The following is a 22,740-nucleotide window of genomic DNA, read 5'->3' on the forward strand; positions in this document are numbered from 1 at the left end:
ATATTTAAAAAAAATACTGTTCTGGCGATTCGATTCCGTGTTTTGAATAGGTGAGGGAATTCGGAACTCGCAGACGGCTCAGCCCTCCTTGTTAGCAGAAAAAGGGGATGATAGCGGGAGATTTTCTCGATTTCTCTTTATTTTTTCCATCACTGCTGGACAACCAAAGAAAAAGCAAACCTCCCAGTATCTCCTGGATGATTAAAGAAAAGCTAGTGTGTGCGTATTCTTTTCACAGAAATCAGTAGTATAAGTACTGATCAACTACCCAAACCTAGATTTTTTTCCCCTCATCCTTTAATTTTCATGTTTTATATTTATGTGCATCTAAGTTTTCTAACTCGTTTCGGCGCCCTGTGCAATTGCACAGGTTGCACCACCCTAAGATAACTACACTGTGTAGGTATTCAAAAGGAACTTTTTTTTACACACACAAAAAAAAAAAAAAATGAAAGATTGAGACACATGAAAAACATTTTATTATTCATATGATTCTATTTACATTATTTTACAGAGGCTGCATGAAAATGCTAGCTACAAAACTGTTCTCAATATATACAACAAAAAATGTTCAAGATCTACCTGTGTATTTCATGTATACACAAGTCCTCACAAACAGGATGAATAAGCAACAACCATTTGACATGCAAAAAATGCATTATTTTCCTAACTTTTCAGTGGCACTTTCTCCATGTTCTCAAACGAAAAAAAACAAAATTCAAAGAATGAATGCCATAATTTCTTGCTTAGCAATATTTAGCTTTTTTTTTTTCTCACTAACATTGACACAGTGGAAATAGAACTTTACAAATAATAAATATAAAAAAACATGAGGAAAGTAAAGATTAGGATACAAATAAAAAATAATACTAATATATATCCCAATTTCAATCTTTGCAAAACCATGATAACAGGAACAGAAAGATCAACATAAGATTAAATAAGATGAAATAACAAAAAAAAGCTGAATAAGAATAACGCTAGAAGAATAATAGAAAAAAATTAAATGAAAAAATAACAAAAGAAGTGAACACAATAAAAAATATTTGACAATAAATTAACTAATTTTAAAAAAATGCAGTAAAAGAATATTCAAATAAAAAAAATTATAAAATTAAAAATAAATGAATAAAAAATAAGAAAGTTGTTTATAAATTGTTTATAAATCGAAATAAAATGAGAGTTAGGCTAAGAAGACGTAAAATTAAAGTAAAGACAGAAATAACCAAAAGAACTGGAAAAAATAAACAGAAAAATATATATGGAGATGTAAAAATTGAGATAGGGATTGCAAGAAGAAATAAAATGGAACCAAAAAAAAAGTAGGAAGAGAAAAGAAGTAAAGAGAAAGGTGGAAGAAATGTTTGCAGAAAGGCCACTAAAAATGTTGGTCAGCAAGCTTTTCCGATGATATTGGTTTAGACTTGTTACAAGACATGGACTCGCAAAACTCTGGCTATTCTGTCTCTCGGAATAATTTCTAGGTCTCAGTTTAATATTGTTGTAATTGAGAAAGCACATTTCAGAAACTCTGGCAAATCTATTACATACCAGTTGTTCTTGAGACTGATGCAAAGCCAACTGATTTTCTTTTCTTGTTTCTAAATAATCAAATATCACTTCCATAATTAAAGGATTTTCAAAAACTTTTCCTGGAAAGCTCCCTGTAATATAAACATGAATATAAAAATTTCACATTTTTGAAGCAAGCATTGAGTGGGTTCATGAAATAAATTACACTGGTCGCTATTGTTTTTGCATTAAAATAAGAATGAATAGTGACTCTAGTGCAGTTTTTCATAAAAAAATTCTAGAGAGTTCCAGCCCTTTAAGCCTCCTATAGCAACTTGTGGTGGGCTAAGACTTCCCCCCAATAATTCATAGATATAGAATGCAATGATTGTGTCCCTACCTTTACATACACTTTGAACCAGGGTCGGCACAAGGCAACATGGAGGCATAATTACAAGCACAGCATTTTGATCACATTTATTAGAAGTATTTTGGATTGGAGGGACATTTTCAATGTGAAAAAGTCAATGAACTGAAATCAAAGTTGAACAATCATTATTCTTCGGAAGAAATGAACAATCTGAAAATTTTATACGTGTCAGTTATATAATAGCAGCAAAAATTGTGAAACATGGGAAGCCCTTCGTTGATGGAGAATTTGTTAAAGAATGTCATCAGTCTGCAGTTGATGTGCTTTGTCCATCAAGGCCTCGAACATTAGTTTGTCTGATGTGACAGTAGCAAGACGCGCATAGGATCTGTTTGCAGATGTATTCAAGACCTGCAAATCCAAATGAGGAATTTTTGTTTTACTCAGTAGATAGATAGATTTATTTGTGCGATAGATTATTAGCTATGGATGAATCAACGGATGCAACAGATACCGCATAAGCAGCCACTTTCATTCATGGAATCGACAAAAACTTCAATATTGTTAAGGAGTTAGCCAGTGTTGTTGCACTTAAAGATACAACATGAAGTTCCGACTTATATTTAAGTATGGTAGAAACATTGGCCAAATGTGAGCTCGACTTATGCAACATATCTGCCATAACTACAGATGGTGTCCCTCTATGACCAGTCAGAAGACGGGTAATCACACTGACAAAGTCAGATGACAAAAAATGCAGAAATATGAAGATGGTGCCTTTCCACTGCATCATACACCAAGAAAACTTGTGCAAGAAGTTTTTCTCCAACTTTGAACATGTAATGTTTGTTGTAGTGAAAGTGGTTAATTTCATTAGATCCAAATGCCGCCCTTGCATGGCAGATTTATTACGACTGTTTCACTCTCATACTTTTTTACACCTCAAAATAATTTTGAAGGGAAAGCACGAGTGGATAAATATATAAACGCAGGTAAATACAATACTTTTCAGTGTTGAAATGCTATTAAAGTCTTTACTATTCAATGCTTAATTCATCTCAACACACCTCCTTGCATTTCCAAAAAAGTACCACCTGTCTCTAGGGTTGGTTTCTGAAAAAAATTAGGTTAAGGATCTTTATCACTCTTTATCAAAATTTTTCTAATCAACTTTCATTTCTTTCATCAAATCCCCTCCATCGCAAGTTTGGATTCCTTGTTCATCTTCCGACTAATGCTTCTTTCAGCCAACACCATATTAGAAGAATCCCTAGTGCAGGGGTGGGAAGTGACAAAGTCCATTTTGGAGCAGCAAAATTAAGGATTCTGAGCAGTTTTGGAGCAGCAAAATTAAGGATTCTGAGCAGTTTTGGAGCAGCAAATTCAGGATTCGGAGCAGCTTTGGAGCAGCAAATTCAGGATTCGGAGCAGTTTTGGAGCAGCAAAATATGATTCAGAGCAGACATTCCTAAATTAGAGCAGCAGAATTTTTTAACAAAAATATTTTCGTTAACCCTTACCCCTTTTCAAAATAAAACAACTGCACTGTTTTTTGTTATCAGACATCTTTTCATCAGCTTGCTTTTTGTTTTTGGTGTTTCAGGCTTTTAACACCTTGTTTGACAGAGTGGCTGTCATAAAATTTTATGACAGTCTATTTAAGATGATTTTTGCTTACTGAGGGCACTATTTGCTGTCTGGAACAGCAGCACTTCAAATGAACTAAAATTTTTTTTATGTTTTCAATTTTTTTATACTCGGAAAGAAATTGTTGCAAAATGGGAGAGAATTTCGGAAGAATCAACACAATGTTTCGCGATCTGACACTCGTTGTTTGGTGAGATTAGCGATTTACACTCGTTATTTGGCGATACTGGTGATTTAACGCTCGTTATACAAATACAACGCCACAACAGACAAAATGCCCAACAAAGTGGCTGATAAAAAGATGCCCATAAAAATATGGTTGTCATATATTTCAAAAATACAGCAACCCAATTAAAAATGCAATTAACACAAATTATAAACAATATATACACATGATAAAATATTATACAACGCCCATAAAGAATTCAGCAGTTCCTAAATTAGCATTCGTAATTCGGCGGACATGCTCTTTTTACTCCCGGAATGAAATTTGTTTTCACGAAACATCGAGATTTGACGCAATGACGATCGACCATAGTAATTTCTGCTGCTTCCAGTAGCGACTTTTTTCTTAAAACGGAAACTGACTCACATTTTGCACTTTAAAGCTGAAAGACCATTGCAAACCATCTTCAGTTGCACGATCACAGATATTATCTGGGTTTCGCACGATGAGGGGCCGATAGTTTAAATAAGGCGATAGTTTAAGTACGGTAGAATAAAACATGCTCTTCTCAGAAAGGATCATTTCACGGCAAGGAGGAACAAAAATATTTTGGCGTCCTTTCCGAAATTCTGGGCATACTGAAGCAAAATTCGCTATTTGGTGCAGAAAAATAGGAAAATACACTATTGGAGCAAGATGTTAATTTTGGCACAGTGCGGCGCAATTGGAGCAGAGTTTCCACCCCTGCTAGTGTGGTGCTGTTTGGCTCTGGAATGTTCTGACTGCTTATTTCTGTAAGCCTATATCTGTACTCTATATCAGAGGTTTCCAATGTAAAGTTTCTCAAAACCCTCGATAGTTATAAGACTTTATTTATTAATTTCATACTCCTATTCAACTGAGGTTCCTACATGGCCCCACAAGAGTCTGGCAGGGCCTGAGATGATTCTCATCAGATGAGATTCTTTGTTTTTGCCATTACAAATTCATGTTAGAGGTGCCTGTAAAGATCTGACCTGGGGGGGCCCACCAAAGATCCCAGCCTAGATGCCTGACTGCAGGATGTGGGCCATGAGTTTTTGAGCTTTGAATAATTTTAATTAATTTTAATTTAATTTTCATGCTACAGTTGCCGTTCGAACGCTATTTAGGGTTTTTCACAATGGAGATCACATTCCAATACAAAAAATTTGGTGTTGCCATTTGATATTTTCGAAATTTTCTCACTGTAACCGTAACTGTTAGAGTGACACTGTTGTTTTCCATATCATTCTTGAGCGCATACATCAAAATACCTTATGCCAAAATTTCATTCAGTTTCTGTGAATGGTATGATAGTTAGGGGCCCATATGTCGGGGTAGTTTTTTTATAATCACCCTGTATATATAGGGTTTTTAGCATTGAGTATACAAATTTTTGCATTTGCTAATCATATCTGCATTCGTATATTTTTTCTCTTCTAATTCGCGCCTTTTACACCTATTATTTTTAATTTGCAAATTCATTCTCAAATACTACTAATATCATTATGTATAACATTTCATGCAGTTTTTTTTGTACCACATATCTCATACATTATTTGAACAACCTTCAATAAAAGGATAGCACAAATGCAGAAAAATTAGTAATATTGCAAACTATAGATCACGTTAATGCTGAGTTTTTGGAATGAGCTTTCATGCAATTTTCATAAAGTAAGCTTGGGCCTTCTAAACAGCATCATGGGGCCCTTGAGTGAACTGATTTTTCTGAGCCCTCTCCCCCTAGCTAAAAATACCTGCCTTCCACACACATAATTTACATACTAACTGTTGCAAATTGTAAACAGATCAAATTGTTATGAGGGCTGTGTTGAGCGAGCCTAATTGCCTCGGGCTGTGTCTGGGTGAGACCTAAGCATTAAGAGTAATAGATGACAGTGTAACATGAGGGACCTGCAAATCGCAGATAGTATAATAGGGGTTCTGCGGTTCACGATTGGAAACCTTGCGAAGAGTTGTAGTCTACCTCAGTTAAAATGTGATAAATGTGCAATATATTTTTAATTTAGAAATGTTTGCAAATATAATTATATTTAAAATGCGCAATATTTACCTTCACATCGATGGTGGGCCATGGACCACTCTTATGGTCAATATTATTATGAGTTTCCTCAATTTACAATAGGCCTAATGTTGTAGACCCCGGTCAAGTCTTCAATGTTTGTGTTTTCAGTGTTGCCAGATTCCAAATGTCATAACTGTGCAATAATGTTTTATTTCGTAAAGATATGCAAATAAGAAATTGTCTGTAAAAAAAAATTTGTTAATATTGCAATTAATGCTGCCAATTCTTCACAGTGATTCGTTACTGCGATATAGGTGATGGGAAGAATTCCCTTCATATACCAGCAGTATGCTGAGTACAATCGCAATTCAATTCATATTTCTACATTATAATTATTCAGTTGTGAAGAAACTTCAGTAAATCAGCAAATATGAGGGTTTCAGTATAACAAACTTGAACATTAAAACAATTATAAAACCATTTGATACAAATGAAGTTAACTAGCAATTTAAATGCACTGATTACAAATCATAGAATGATTAAAAAGGGGGGGGGGTAACCCTCACATATAAAAAAAAAGCATGCTCAGTAATAGAAAACATTACAATAAAATTAAAACATTTCATACCGTAAAATAAGAGCTCTGTTTTCAAAAATCTCTTCAACATGTCTAAGGTTAGATGCTGATCTTCTGGATTGTAAATAATTTCTGTTTTCTTCATTGAGCCATTGATTCTATCACAATACCTCAGTGGATTATCTACATACAAAATCTAAATTAGATTTAAAATAATTGGGGAGGGGGAAACATGAATAACTAAAGAATGAAGTGAATGAAAGATCTTGGCAAACAATGTTTACATTTACAGTAGAATTTGTGTATTTCATGAAAAATTATTTGGTAGCTATATCAATTTATGTCTATACACATTAGAGGTAGACATTAGGCAGACACGATGCGAACAGCATTTAAATTTTAAGCTGAGCTTTGATAATAAGCAAATATTATTTTTCACTCAACAGTGACAGGCTAGCACATGTTTTTTTTTATAATTACCAAAAAAAAAATGTCATTTATGAGCTTGTGCAAAATAACACAAACTACAACTGTATAGAAAACATCAATACATCTGCCATAGTCATATAATATGTAATTTTGACTTTGATTCATTTCCCAATGAATCACATTGACCTTAGCGTCTGACTTTATCAAATCTGCTATCACTGTCAATTGAGCAAACCAGTAGAAAAGTGTCAAGATAATCCTGAAAGGAAGCCCAAGTCAATGAATTGTTAGTCAGTTAGATTGCTATCTCATCCTTAGAAAACTATACTCATTATATGTAGAAACACATTAGAATTAAAAGCTGTTATTTACCATTTTTATTGGTTACAAAAAAAGTAAGTTTTCATAGCCAGCATTAGAAGATTTCCACCTAAAGAGATACAGTTAAGCAATTACTGAATTTTTTAAATACAAATACATGGCTACAGCGGAAATATTGCCTGATGAGGTGGCGTATGGAAATATATATAGGAAGTGGTAGGGATTATGGAATATGTGGGTAATATGGAATACTAGGTTTTCTCCTCTTTCAGGTAAAGCGGCCAAGGAGAACAGTGATAAACTACTTTAAAATGCCTCCATGATGCTCTACAGTCAGTGTTACTCAGTTGTCACCATCATTATGGCTGAAGATTTACAAGATTCATTGAGACTGGTTATTTGTGGAGATGAAGATTACAAGGAAGAAAATTCATCACTGCCCCTACGGGGACTCGAAACCCAGTGAAGATTATAATTTGTAATCTTCATCTCCACAAATAACCAGTCTTTCAATGAATCTTGTATTGACAAGTGGAGAGGACATTTCTATATGCATGCGACCATCTGGTTGGCCTATGTCATTCAGGAGCTATTAGTTGATTGTTGACGCCATCCATGTATGGTGCCTTTCAACATATATATATATATATGCTCCAAGATTGAAACATTCTATCTGCTTCCATAGCTTAGATGGTAGAGCACTTGTAAGGCAAGCGAGAGACCGGGGTTTGAGTCCCCGTGGGGGCAGTGATGAATTTTCTTCCTTGTAATCTTCACCTCCACAAATAACCAGCCTCTCAATGAATCTTGTATTGACAAGTGGAGAGGACATTTCTATATGTATAGAAGATTTGTTTTCCCATATAAAGAAATTTATCAAGACAAGTTTTGAAAAGTGTTTATTAATTGTTGGAGGTATGTCTAGTAATTTGAAACTATGCGCAATGTACATCACAAGAGTTACTGTATTTCTGGTTAGATGGGACGCTACTTTATCAAACATGATACATCAGAAAAAATCATGCATCAGAGTTATGTGGGCTTTTTACCATCTACTATACCACATAAAGATGAAAAATATAAGAAGGAAGAACACTCAATGACAGGAAGTTTTTGGTAGATAGAAGAGATGTCTGGGTGTGCCCTGTTCTCTGTGGGACCACCATGGGTAGAGATCCTGGTGGCCCACAGTGTGGTGGCAATAGCATTACAAGTTTGCCCCGCTGATGGGGCTCATCTTCACTACTCTGAGGCAAAGAAGGAAAAAGATTACATTCTGCGATTTTTTTAATGTATTATGTCTAAGAGAATTGACAGCTTCTCAATTGATCCCTACATATTTGTTTTTAAGCATGTCAATCATGACAGAATTTACAGCAACAGAATTACGGAATGATTTCCATACAACTCAACCAGAAAAATTTTGATGGGTCATATTTCCATCTATGACTCGCTTTACAAAGGTTTAAAAAATGCAAAACATGCTCTTTTAAGCAATAGTGATGATTGATGGAAAAATAGTCATTTAAATCTCTTGAGGAGGCTTTCTGGCTTCTGGCAGATATTACAGGAACATTAATTGCACGCATAGAAGTTTATGCTTTAGGGGATGAAGAATAAACTAGAGCTGCTGGTCAATTGCAAATGGCAAAACTGTGCAGCATTGACAAGTATTTTTTTCCATTATGAAACCAGTTTTTCCGTGAAAAACAGGACTCACCTGACAACTGTTTGTTGTTGTCAACTTCAGCCTGCATGATAATCATGCTCATCTAGCATCGGCATAAATTAAATGAACTACTACATCCCAAAAGCATTAACTTCTTAGGAATGATATTCATCCCATAGATGCACATTCAAATTCTATTTTTAGCGATATACACTTGAGCCTCCAAGTAGCATCTGAAGGTTAAAAACAATAACCAGATAAACCCTCCAGCCTCCACAACTGATCATAGGCTAATTAATGTAGTCAAACTTGTTTAACTTCACGTTCAAAATGACGACAAAATATATAATTCCAATTTTCAAATTCATCAATACTGGATATTTGAATTATCCAAAAGATCCAACACTTTCATCATTATTATAGGATTCATAAAAGTTATGTTACCTTTGAAATTATTTTACTATTCTAGATTCAGCATCACTATACAATTATTGAGCATGGTTATTGCCGAGATTATAAAAACAGTTATATTATACTCATATATATAAAAACAGTTATATTATACTCATATATACACTGCTGGCCACCCAAATTGCAACACCAAGAAAGACAAGAGATATCGCAACAATATTTATTTTGTAGATAACATGTTGACCAAGCATCAAATGATTAAATTTATAGACTTCTGTGAAGTGTGGTTCCTGCCAAAATCAGTAGCCAGAGTAACCGCCATTGTTGGAGATCACCGCTGCCACACGCCTCGGCATTGATTCAAAGAGACTTTGGATGTGTTGTTGGGGTACAGCAGACCAAGCAGCTTCCACGCGTTGCCAAAGTTGATCTGGTGTGGCAGTTGGGGATGTAATCTGGGTCAATCATTGAGCAACCATGGACCACATGTTTTCTATCGGCGAAAGATCCAGAGAGCGAGCTGGCCAGGGAAGCAATTCAATCTGGCGATTGACGAAGAACCTTTGGACAATGCGTGCCACGTGTGGTCGCGCATTATCCTGTTGAAATATGGCTGTGGGCAAGCCCTGAAGGTAAGGAAGGACAACTGGCTCCAACACCTCGGAGATGTAGCGCTGGCTTTTTAAAGTACCGGCAATGCGTACTAGAGGAGTGCGAGAGTGATATCCAATACCGCCCCATACCATAATACCCGGTGCAGGACCAGTGTGGCGGTGCATAACGCAGCTGTTCAGCATCCTCTCTCCACGGTGTCTCCAGACTCGAATCCGACCATCGTCGTGTTGCAGACAGAAGCGTGACTCGTCAGTAAAGACACTTTCATTCCATTGTGCCGTCCACATCCTTCTTTCATCGCACCATTGGCGGCGGAGACGTCTGTGGTTCTGCGTCAAGGGTAGACGAAGTAATGGACGTCTTGCGGACAGACCACTGTGCTGTAAACGGCGTCGAATGGTACGCGCAGACACTGGATGATGCGGTACAGACTGAATGTGCTGTGCTATGGTTTGTGATGTGGCTGAGCGATCCGTCACTGCCATACGCACAATACGCCTGTCATCACGTGAAGTGGTGCACTGAGGTGGATGCGATCGAACACGTCGGTCCGTCGTACCCTCCTGCATCCAACGATCACATATCCGCATTACAGTTGTTTGGTTTCGTCCAACACGACTACCGATTTCCCTGAAAGATTATCCACAATCTCGGTAGGCCACTATCCTTCCTCTGTCGAACTCGGATACTTGATCAAAAGATGATCGCTGTTTTCTACGAGGCATAATTGATCGTTTTTTTGAAAAAACCACAAGAAAAACACAATTGCCGTACTTCAAATCGTCGAAATCTCCAAGCCTTAAATAGCGCTTTGAAGTGGCGCCACATGCGCGCGTGATGTGCGTCTGCGCTGAAATTCTAATCATTTGCATATCTCACCTCCGCTAATGCATGTTGTAAATTTCATATTATTTGCATGCTTCCTTCAGGGTGTTGCATTTACGGTGGCCAGCGGTGTATAAAAACAGTTATATTATACTCATATATATATATCAACAGTATGTTGGAACTTGTGAGTGGTTAGAAAAATTTGGAAACAAGATATTGGAGAAATTTTAGACTTTTACAATTCAACTATACTATTAACTATACACAAGTGAAACACGATGCCAGTGCATTTCAGCTGAAGACTGTTGAAATAACCATTCAATTATCAATAAACACTCGAAATTTCAGTTTTCAAATTAGCATTAACTTTTTTTTATATAGGAAAGTGATTTCTTAAATGGCTGAAGCCTTTTTATTAAATTCATGCAAAATGATATCCTTTCTATGGATATAGATCATATCTGCTTTTGCTGGTTTCCAATCATTCACACCTTTCATTTTTTCGAATTAAGTTAATAAATGGGAAAAAAAGAGCAAATAAAGTTCTCCGGGGTACGTTTCAACATACAATGAATGTTGTTTACTAAGAAAGGGATAGTTATACAAATATTAAACAGGCATCAAAATATCAAGTGAAAACAATTTAATTGACTTTACTCCTCTGCGAAGTATGTCTGTCACATATGTAGATGAAACATGGTAACAAAGTGCCCAGACTATAGCTCACAAGCAAGAATCTTCCAACACCATGATGTATAGGCTCCAGACAATTCAATATTTTGATGGATCATATTTCCATCTATGAAACGTTTTATAAAAGTAAAAAATGTTTACTGTCATATGGGATTAACCATTACAGCAACAATCCTGAGATATCTTGTCTAACTGGATCTGCTTTATTTTGGCACAATCCTGAAATATCTCCAGGTTCTTAAAACCCCTCTTATTTCTGCATTGACACAAGCGCAGCTAGCTCTGTAGAACAGTCTTTCCTTGATAACATGTTTTCCTTCCCTTCCCCCCATCCTGTCAATCAACTGTCAGTGGATGGAATCAGCTTTTGTTCAAAGTCTGACAACAGAAGGGACAGATGATGTTTTTCTTTCCCTACGAGGTAACAAGAATAGAGAACCTTCAAATATCATTGAAATTAACAGAAATTGATTATAATAATATAGGTATTTTCTTCAGAAATTTTAGTTTTTTTAAAAATATTTTTTGCACCAAAAATCTTTTTGATTGTCATCTGGTGGGGGGCATAGAAAAGCTTGTGTCCCCCCCCCCCAAGCCTGCGTATGTCTCTGATCCCAATATACGTTATGAGGTAGGGGGCAGAGCTGATGAAATTTTGCTGACAAGAGGAAGGGATCAGAGTTTTGCTGACTTTTGCTGCCAAGGGAAGAGGTCAAAAATGGCTAAAAATCTGCTTGAACGACCCTAACTGAGGAAAAATTAGAGGGAATAAAATTTCACATGCATAAATTTAATTTGATCTGCAACAGGAAAAATATGAAATCGAATCAGTTTTGAATAAGTTTTTCAGAGTCTATATCTAAACTAATAAAATTCAGGACAGATGCCAGGGCTGCCACCAGGAGAGTTGAGTACAGCACGGGTGCCAATATTCACCTTTTAACGCAAAGATTCGTAAACCTTCTACGTTTTAATCATTAATATTATAATAATATAAATATAATAATAATATTAATCAAGTAATTATAAAATTTGGGATTCATGTCGGGAAAACGTCATGTAATTTAAGTTGTGGGGCGCATAAATGAAATATTTTAAATTTAAAAAGTATAAAGAGTAATAGTGGAAGAAAATAATGTCATATAAATGGAGGAAGTTGTGTAAATGGGGTTTAACTGTAGGTAAGTGATTTTGGGAATTCCAGAGAATTCTCGGGAAATATGATTTCCCGTTCCCAATGGCTTCAAAATGTTGGGAATTTGGAAACGCTAAATAGGCCTAATGTTGTAAATATTGAAGACCTGGCTGGGGTCCACATTTTCAGTGTTGCCAGATTCTGAATGTTATAATTATACAAAATTGTTTTATTTCATAAAAATATTCAAATAAGATTTTGTCAAATGTTATGTGTCACTGATTCTCAAAGCTGATTGGTTCCTGCAATAATGTGTGATGGGAAAATTTCCCTTTATATACCAGCAGTGTGCTATGTACAGTTGTGTTTCATTCTACCACATTTCATTCCTGTGGCATTTCATGTCACTTCATTCTGAAAGCTGTGCGATGAGTTGCATTTTTTTCTACGTTATGTATTGATAATCCAGTAGCGTGCTTTAGCACCTCCCAAGTTGTCTTACTTCTCCTCCTGGTCACCATCTCTCTGCCTGTGTGAAAGTCCCCATGTAAAAGCTCGAGGTGATGCCTCTCATCTAGGATGGGATCTTTCTGACCAGCTTCGAGACATAACTACATCTTCCCTGGACTCTCAACACTGTTCCTGTAGGACTTGCATCCCTAGGAGATGCTCCAAGCGCTTGAACTGTTCAGCCAAATAATGAAGTATTGATTCCTGCGATAAAGACACCCTGAAGGATGTCTCGTCAAACTGCTTTGATGAGAATGTTTCAATAACCATACATTTTTTTTCATTATGATGTTCAATCTTAAAATGTTTTACTTGTAAAATTTAACACTGCTAATAAATGATTTAAGTGGAAAAAAGAAAGTTGTCATTCTTTATTGTTGTTCGCTGATGAGCTATCTGTTGGGAAAACAAAAAAATAAACCAGGAATGTACTTTAATGGTACACCTACAGGTCTTTCTTCACTCTGAGAAATTCAATTCTTTGGCTGACATAAAAAAATTATGTTCAGAACTATTTTGCCAGAAAAAAACCTAGAAATGAGGAGGAATAAGAGGAGGGACTTTATAAATAATGCATAAAAAAAAACAAATGTTGCAGATGTCAATATAACTAAGCATCTATGAACAGTCAAAGCTCGATTTTCGTATCAAATTTGCAAACCAACATGTTTTCATAAATTAGTCTTTTGGTCCCAAACAATGTCAATTTTCAGAATGTCTTTTCTATTTACAAATAAGTTTTCAAGTCTGCACACGTTCATAAAAAGAAGCTTCTATTGTACAGTGCATGCCGCTTAATGTGATCACATCAGGATTTGGGGCTCCTGATAATAGCACCCGATTAATAACTATCTGAAAAAAATTCTGGTAGTAAGTACAATGGCCATACAGTCTTAAGGCATGACCCGGTGGTCTAAAGCGAAGAGGGGCCTCACAAATATGAGATCTGGTTGAAATTTTTGAGAAGTTGTTTGGTAGGGCCTCAGAAAAATCAATTGGCCCGAGGCCCATGATACTCTTAAGATGGCTTTGTGACCATATGTCTCGTTTTGTCAAATGGTACATATGAAAATGAGACAACTCTTCTCTCCCACATAACTAGTTAAAAAATGTTGAATCTTACTAATTTTTTGTGTTGGGGAAAAAGTGAAATGAAAAATTCGTTCAGCTAAAATCCTTTTTTTTTCAGAAACTGAGGAGTTAGAATAGAACTGTCTAATGTGTTGGCCTATCACGAATTACATTACTTCTTGTGATGTATGGTAGGTTCTCCATAGACTCCTTGTGAAACTCTTCCTTTCTAGGAACTGTGAATATGGTCAATTAAAAGAAACTGACTAAGGGGACTGAAGAAAGCACCACTTTTACCTCATACTTGTCTTCACTATAACCAGCGGAAAGCCATTGCAAAAGCAGCGTTACACATACATGGATCATAGCAGCTATTATCAGGGGTCTGTCTAGACTTTTTTGTAGGGTCCTGTTTTTGAGAATTTTCCTTATTTTTGTGCAAAGGATCATTCATTTTGTGAAAAATAAGTAATTTTGTGGGAAATAAAGTAATCTAATCTATCACAAAAGAAATGAAATTTTAAATTTATGGTTTCATTAATTTTTATTTTGTGAAGGGTCCGTTTTTCAGGTCCAGAATTTTGTGAAACATTCATTTTTTAGATCCAGAATTTTGTGAAGGGTCGGGAAAACGGACCAATGTTTTGGCTGGACAGACCCCTGATTATGGCCCAATTAGAACATTGTGAACTGAGTACAGAAATTTTTGTCAATAAAAGAGCCTTCTTGCAATCTGATAATGATAACCTATGGGGGAAATGAGTCTGGTTCAACCTTTGCTGCAAAATATGTAAAAAAAGACAAAAAAAAATTAGAATATAAACCAAAATCCTGATAACTACCATCAAATTTTTTTCCCATGTTATGATATTGGTCTCTGTTCCGTACTTTGTGAAAATGATAACATTATCCATGGCATATACTGTATTAGCATTCAAAAGTGTTATTTTCGCCCAGACATAAATCCAAAGTGATGTGTTGGCAGGAGAACAAATCAATGAGTGTTGTTGACCCATCAATAGATATATTCGCAGGGGTCAAGTGGACACAGAACATACCACGTTTCCCCAAAAATAAGCCTTAGCATCATTGGCATATGCAAAGGGACATTTTGGGGTTCTAATGGCCCCCCAAAGCCGATATTTGTGTTATTTTGCAGGAAAAACTTAAACCCCCCTTAAGAAAAAAATTAACCCCCCCCCCCCCCAAGAAAATTCTACACACGCCTATGCTTAGCATGATTTTTCAGGACGCTCTTAATAGGGTCTGGGAAAAAGAGGTATTTGATGATAATAACCCACCAAAGAGGTATAACCATATTAATTTTTCAAAAATAAGATATTTTTTAGCTGATATTTTACATTACATTATTAGAGAATACATTAGCATAATGGCATATACATTAGATATAATGGCTTTATTATTGTTTATAAATAAAAATATAAAATATGAATAAATGATATTATAATTGAAATTAATACTTGAAATAAATGATAATATAAACTATAATTAAATTTTTTTGTTAAAACCCAAGCAGGCATCCTTGGACGAGAAGTGAACGGCTACGTAAACAGATAAATTTGAGACGTAAAAATTTCCGACCTCTTTCTAACATTTGGCATTCATTCAATGTCGGACCGGTATTGGTAAGAATATCTTAATGATATCGTTGTGAATATCTTAATGATACTGGGGTACTTTCTTCTTTGCAATGCCAACAAAACGGAAAAGATTGTGCTTGACAGTAGATGAAAAAATATATATTTTGGAAGAAATTACTGTGCAAACTCTCACAAAGACAGAAATTGACAAAGAGAAAATATGGGATTCACAAAATTACATTGAGTCCTCTAATCAAAGATCAGAAACAGAAATAGGTTTTACAACAAGTAGTTCCACCATCCTTGAAAATATTTCAGAGAAGCCAAGTCAAAGAAGTGAAATGTTATCCTATACCAATCCCATGGAATCTTATTCTTAGCAAAATGTTAGTAAGTGATTTTTATGAAAATCATCAATAACGGTGAATGACCAACTCATTTTTTAATCCCCACACTTTTTTTCATCGTCTCTGTTATTTACGAACTAGTTACCAAGTTCATATGGGTTCATCCACTGTATATAATATAATGTTGGAGACTGAATTGAGATACTCACGGTGACTTTCAAATATTTCAACAATAACCATCGCAGAGAAAACAATAATCTGGAGATCAATCAACTCTTGAATTTCGATTCATGTTCTTCAAAGAATTTCGTGGTTGTTATCAAAATATTTCTAGGACAGAGGAAATTTTCTCGGACCAAGCACAACCTACTTGCACAGCGAAAGTGATGAAATAAAACCAAAGACTGCTTCAAGAATTTCAGAGTTGCCAGATCCTTAACAAATTTCCTGTCAAAAATTTACTTGAGTTGACTTATTTTTTAACTAAAAATATCTGAATATTTTGACTTAATTTTGACAACCATATTTTTATGGGCATCTTTTTTCAGCCACCTCATTGGGCATTTTGTCTATTATGACCTTTGTATTTGTATTATTTTTACATCTTTGGACCAACCTAGGAATACTGACCATATCTCCTCGAGAAAGATACTGAAAATTGGGATTCTAAATACGGGCCATCGTCGATGAACAAAAATGTCTACTATATTGCTGAAATACGTAGAAAGACGTCACTCTCCGCTGTTAAAACAACGGATACGGAAGACTGGAAAAATATCGGTGTTTCAGGGAAGGAAATTTCATCTCTGCCCTGATGGGAACTCGAACCCCGGTCTCTCGTTTGCCGGACGAGTGCTCTACCAACTAAGCTATTAAGACAGAATTCGCCATAGTCCATAGTCCTTTTTTTAAGAATTTTTTTAAAAAATTTAATGGTTTTAATTCAAAATCATTGGTTTCCATTTCTGAGGGAAAAAAAATTGGGTACGCTGTGTGTGTTGTTGTGGACACGACCGCAAATTTTGACGTGAATGCTTTCTTTGTGTCTTGAATCGAGTTGTGGGTACTGACATAATTGATATTGGTCTTCCAAAGGTTCAGAATAGTGGTTCTTAACCTTTATCCACTCCGCACGCCCCCCCCCCCAATCCAGTTCAATTTATCTTCCCGCACTCCCTTGAATGATGTGTTGACTATTTGTTAAAAAATTAAGTTTCTCACTTAATTACATTGATTATTCATTGATTGATAGTTGAAAAATTCTAAAGTTAAAAGATAATTACAAAACTAATTTGTTGAAGAAAAAAGTACACAGTTATCAACGCAAAAAAAAATTAAAATACGCTCACTACATATCGATTTTTAGTGAATAATTTGTTATGGTTTTTTCATAATTATATTGAAATTTAGGTTTTCTCTTTGAGAGGGGACCTGCTAGCATATTATGACTTGCATTCCAGTGATTCATGGTTTTTCTTTTCATCAGCAAACGTGATGCAAAAACCCCATGTAGGTGGTAGCGAATGGTAGAAGTGTTTGCGAAGCGGTCTTCCCAAGTTTCGGAAATGGTTCCAACTGAGCACACAAAAATTGTTCTAAATCAGAATTTTGAAAGTGCACTTGAATACGTGCGCTGGCTCATATTTTAATGAAAGCATGTTGCACTAAATTACCATCATTCGTAGAATTGAGATCGAAAGAAATGGATCTGGTGTCGCAAAGAGAAAAAAAAACTTAGCAAAAGCATGTGCCAATTGTATATATGAGTGTGTCCTCTAAATCCCTTCAAGCTGGAAACATTCAAATTTCACGCAACACATTTCTGGAAGCAAAAGCTAAAAAATGAGTCGTCAAAATGTAGGTGTGCGATTTGTATTTTTCAATTTAAAAATTAAAATTTTAATCCAGAATTAATTTCTCCGAATAATCAATCAACATGTTACAATTTTTTTTCTCCATCTTGCACCCTAAAAATGCTTTTCCGCACCCCTGGTTAAGAACCACTAACCTGTACAATTAGGGCCGCAACTAAATAGATACTTGGTCAGCACGGGACAATCACGCATTTTAGCGCCCTCCTTGTAATGTTGAATGAGAGGTAAAGAGGTGAAATTTACTTCTCCTCTGGTCCGGTGCCCGTGGCAGCAGACCCGCTTGATTCCCTCTAGTTGCGGAAGCTTTCCTTCTTTATGACAGCCTAGCCCTTTAGCGGAAACAGTGTGACGCCATAGTTCATTTTCTTAAAACTATCAAGTAGTCATGATAATGTGGCCACTCAGTGTATAATATAAGAATAATGAGTTGATTATTTTCTCACTAAAGCTCACTGACCTCCAAGCACCCCTAATAAAGAACAGACGATTTTAAACCTCTGGTTTTCGTGTTTATGCGCACACACATTGCTTGTTAGTTCCACTTTTATCCATAAATGTCGCGGGGCCGTCATAAGAGCATCATGGGACTCCTGGCCAAGTGATTTTTCTGAGGCCCTACCTAGCAAATTCGGAAAATATCGAGCAGTTCTGATTTTTGTTCTGTTCGCTTAACGCTTCCGGGCCATGCCCGAGGAGCCCATGCGTTAAAATGATACTGATTTGTGGTCAATCATCACTTTGAATCAGCGTAAAAGTTAAGAATGTTAGCCGACCCATAAGCTGGGATTTTTGGTGAGTTTCTAGATCAAATTACCCCCCCCCCCCCGGTTCAGTAAATTTATGATGTAAAAAATAAAACACAATAATGGATTTCTTTCGACGTCACCCTCCTTAGCCCTCTAAATAGTGGGCCGCGCGCCGAGTAATTGTTATGACCCCAGGCTGGAGCCCTGTCAGCACTACCCTTGGAGGGGGTATGACATCCATCCCAAGAAAGTAGTGAGAGTTGTTGAGCAGGGCTAAACATAACCTGAGAGCCCAAAAATTATCCTAAAACAGTGGTTTTCAAACCTTTTCCAAACCTCGGCCTTTGAATCAAATTTCTATGAGTCTACGGCCCGGTCTGGAATAGTTTACTCGTTCATAAGGTAATAAATATTTAACAAACAATCAATTACTTTTTAGTTGCGTGCAAATTAATTGATTAATTAATTAAAACCATTCACATACACAAATTTATTAATTAATTAAAGCTATTCTCACATACACAAATCTATTAATTAGTTAAAAATATTCACACACAAATGGATTAATTAATTTAAAACCTTTTTAATCAATTTATGAGTTGAATGCATCATTATCTTACGGTCTTAACGGACTGTTAGAACTTGTTCCTTTTTGGGACTGTATTAATAACGCACAGAATTCAAAATAGGTACGTATCAATGAAGCATTTCATCAGCAACTGAATCAAACATCCTCATTGGAAAGTATGATTGATCACAAATCAATCGAAAGGTCTTTATATTCAATTTCATAGAATAATTTTGCATAGTTTCCAAATACGAAGTTTTCATTCACAGTGGAAATGATAATCTTCCCATACATTTGAATTTATTTGTGCTGACTTAATTAATAAGTGTGGTGTCAGCACGTTTTATTAATACTTTAATGAAAAATGTATTTTATTTTATTGAATTTTGTATTTTATCTTAGCTAGAAAGAAGGTAGTGATATAAAAAAGAAATTCTGCGTACATTGTAACTCACCATAAAAGTCAGCTGAAGAGCAGAAAATTGTCAAATTTTGTGAGAAACACTCATTGCGGTATATTCACGATAGATGCTTATGTAAATTGTGTAACTTTGTGAATTTCAAACCTTGAGCTTGCGATTTTTCCACTCTAAAACTTGAAAAATTTTCTCCAAATTCGTAACAAAGATTTAGATTTGTGAACCTATACGACACTGGTAAAAAATCACAACTAAAACTCGTAACGTAATTCACCGCGTTCGTGTAAAGAAAGCATTATACCGCCAGTCATGTGCCAGTCATTGATGACCGATTCAAAACACAATATTTTCTGTATACAGCAGATACTTCACTGATTAGTCGCTGACATTTGCCATTGCATATGTCAACTACTTCGTTCATTTCTGAGAACAGGTTAATACGTCCTTCATCGTTATATTTGGACTGCTAGAGATTTTTAAGGGTTTTACAGCTGGTCATAAATAGTAGCTCCAATGGTGGAAGGTGTTTTTTTATTTCCTAAAAATTCCCCAACACTCACCAGTAATTCCACTTTGAAGTTTTGCGGCTTGGCCACTGGTGAGTAGCACAGATGTAAGCATGTGTGTTTGGATCTCCTTTCCTATTGATGCACCCATTGCATTCCTGGGGCAAAAAAAAAAAAGTCTTCACTCAGATGAAAATTTAGAGAAAGAGAGGTGGGGTGTGGGGGCTTTACAGGAATGCCTCTTTATTGGCGGCTAAAGACTTTCAATAGTTTCAACAAAATAGGCCCTCCCCAGGCATAGGGGAAGATAGACTTGGAAGTCTGGGGAGGGGACACGATGACAATGATGTCAATTCACATATACATTTATACATTAGATCAGTCGACTCCACCTTTGGCGGTGGGGGGGACGCACCCCCGTATCTCCGCCCATGTCCCCAGGAGGAAAAACAAATTCAAAACGTATCGACGGCAAACGCGGATTTTTCACTTTTCCCTTGTTTAATCATGGCCCCATAAGGGTGGAGGCTGACAGAGCCTGGGAGTCCTGGGACGATTTTTCTCATCATTTTTGTTTTTTTCTCGCTATATAAATTCATCATAAAGAGGCTCTTGAAAGTATGGTCTATGGGACAGGCAAAAGATCCCAGCCTAGGGCTGTTCCAGGATGGGGGGGGGGGGCATGTGTTCAATATTTGGGAAACAACTAGAACTTTATGCTTATTATAACAAATTTTTATTTTTGAATCTAGAGGTGCTCCGCTCCTTGCAACGTGCCACAGCTTTCCCGGCTCCGACGCCATTTCATTTTCAGTCAGACCTCAGTATAACGTCACACCTGATGACCGAATGTAAATATGACTTCACTAACGGAATGATTTAATAACGAGTAAACGTTTTGCTAGTTTTGCCATGGAAATTGGGATCCCAAATACGGGAAAATCTTGGACATTGCCAGTTATTGCCAAAAATGGTGCCAAAGGTAAACAAAGTTGCCAAATATTTCTAAAATAACATATAATCCCAATGGTGGGAAATGAAGCACTACTGCAAATTGCAGTAGATTAAAATGAATTCCGCGAAATAAAAGGTTCACCACGACAAACAAGAGATCAATATTCGTATTTATAGTTGTAGCTATCGTAATGTAATTTGTAAGTCGAAAAATAATTTTTCATTTTAATGAAGAATAAAAATTCGAGTTGGCTGTGTTTAAAAACGGGAAAAACCGAGACATTTTTGCAAAAAAAGTCGAGATGGCCGAAAAAACAACCGGGACTGTCCGAAGAAATAATGGGTGGATGCATGGAGGAAAGAAGTATTATTTCTCCTGCATGGAGCGGATGGCCACCTTATCTAGTAATATAAGCTTGGTGCTTTAGCGAGAATCGGCGATCTCCCGTATTTTCCCGAAATCTGAACTTCCCGTATTTTTCCCGAAAAAATATGGTCATCAAACCATAATCCTTGTGACAGGGCCATTTATATATGAAATATGGTCAGAACATCAAGTCTCATACAATTACCACACAACATCATCATCATCCATGCAAGAAGTTCCTGCCATTTCAAAACTAACTTGCTAAGGTAAATATTGTAATAATCTTTAATTGATGATGATTTCTGTGCTAAAATATCACATCAATGACATGTTCCTTTAATTGCGACTACTTTAATTACTGGTCTTTCTTTTCGTCATTCGAGTTGTTCACGAAATCAAATTATTTCAATAGTTAAGAAATCAGGTTATTTTCTCTTATTGCAAATTCAATATTCTACAGATTTTTTTCAAACCCTAAAAGAAATCAACTATCATGCTTGCTTATCGATTCTAATTTCCATTTTAGTGTTATCTCTTAAAGTTGAGAAAAATATTGTCATCCTGTTAATACACACATGATCCTATAGCGAATTGCAATCTGTGATTTCTTGCAAAAAAAAACACTATATACTTTTAAATACTCAAAGAATAGCAATTTGCCGTTGAGCCAACAACCATTCTCGCCAATGAGCATGTGTAGCGAGTACAGTATGTAATCGATCACATGCTACCCACATATGAGATAGGTTTGTGTAGGCTAATTATTTCACAGACTTTTTTCAGTTAGTTTATTGTGTAAAGAAACAAAATATTGATAGTCACATCTCGGCTAATGGAGATAATTATAATTCATTCAGGAATCCCATTCATTAGCCAAAACGTGATTTCCCATAGGTTTTTATGGAGAATTGTTTGATTTGTTCCTGGTATAGTATTATACTATGAGGAAAAAAGGGATTATATTATGGCTGTTAAAACGAAAAAAAAAAAAAAGAACTATGATAAAAAATAATGGAACAGCTATAGTATTATCCCTTTTTGGCGATTTTTTTCTTTGGCAAGAAAAATGTCGAAAAACCTAACAAGAAGTTGCCGAGAGTGAAGCAGGTCATGTTTTTTTACATTTTTCTTGGTTTCATAATTTTTTTTCATACTGTAGCTGTTGAAATGAAAAAATAATGATAAAAAATAATAAAAGAAACGAAACAACATTCTATTCTCTGTTCATTCTACCTTTGGTCCTGATGTGAACAAAAGCATGTGTGCAATACTCAAAATGATTGGTTAAAGAACATTTCACCTCTTGGAACAGCTGCAGTATAATCCAGATCCCCTTGGCAACTTCTTTTTCGGCGCT

The 22,740-nt window shown here is 35.8% G+C and overlaps 1 protein-coding gene and 1 long non-coding RNA gene across 7 annotated transcripts in view; one reads left to right on the forward strand and one right to left on the reverse strand.

The window, feature by feature from the left end:
- Window positions 1-456: 456 nt before the first annotated feature.
- Window positions 457-16,501, reverse strand: LOC149065574 (uncharacterized). 4 transcript variants are annotated; one of them, XR_016195615.1, is made up of 4 exons: window positions 16,159-16,368; window positions 6,371-6,502; window positions 5,791-5,983; window positions 457-1,664 (listed from the first exon to the last, which is right to left on the reverse strand). It is a non-coding gene; the product is annotated as an uncharacterized LOC149065574 (long non-coding RNA). The 4 variants fall into 4 exon arrangements; XR_016195617.1 differs by lacking the exon at window positions 5,791-5,983 and having other exon boundaries at window positions 16,159-16,501; XR_016195616.1 differs by lacking the exon at window positions 5,791-5,983 and having other exon boundaries at window positions 457-3,350; window positions 16,159-16,355.
- A 5,088-nt stretch (window positions 16,502-21,589) lies between these two features.
- Sqor (Sulfide quinone oxidoreductase) overlaps window positions 21,590-22,740 on the forward strand; it is a 32,285-nt gene continuing 31,134 nt past the window's right edge. The window contains exon 1 of one of the 3 annotated variants that reach the window (XM_089253716.1): window positions 21,590-21,649. The gene's annotated coding sequence lies outside the window, so the exon portion shown is untranslated. Of the gene's footprint in view, window positions 21,650-21,717; window positions 21,808-22,740 lie in introns of those variants that run through there. The other 2 variants (XM_089253714.1, XM_089253715.1) reach the window with 2 other exon arrangements.

This window comes from Pholcus phalangioides, unplaced genomic scaffold (genome assembly GCF_987345545.1).
Source record: "Pholcus phalangioides strain wild (caught in Gottingen) unplaced genomic scaffold, Ppha-v1.0 ptg000039l_1, whole genome shotgun sequence".
Classification (NCBI taxonomy): Eukaryota; Metazoa; Arthropoda; class Arachnida; order Araneae; family Pholcidae; genus Pholcus; species Pholcus phalangioides.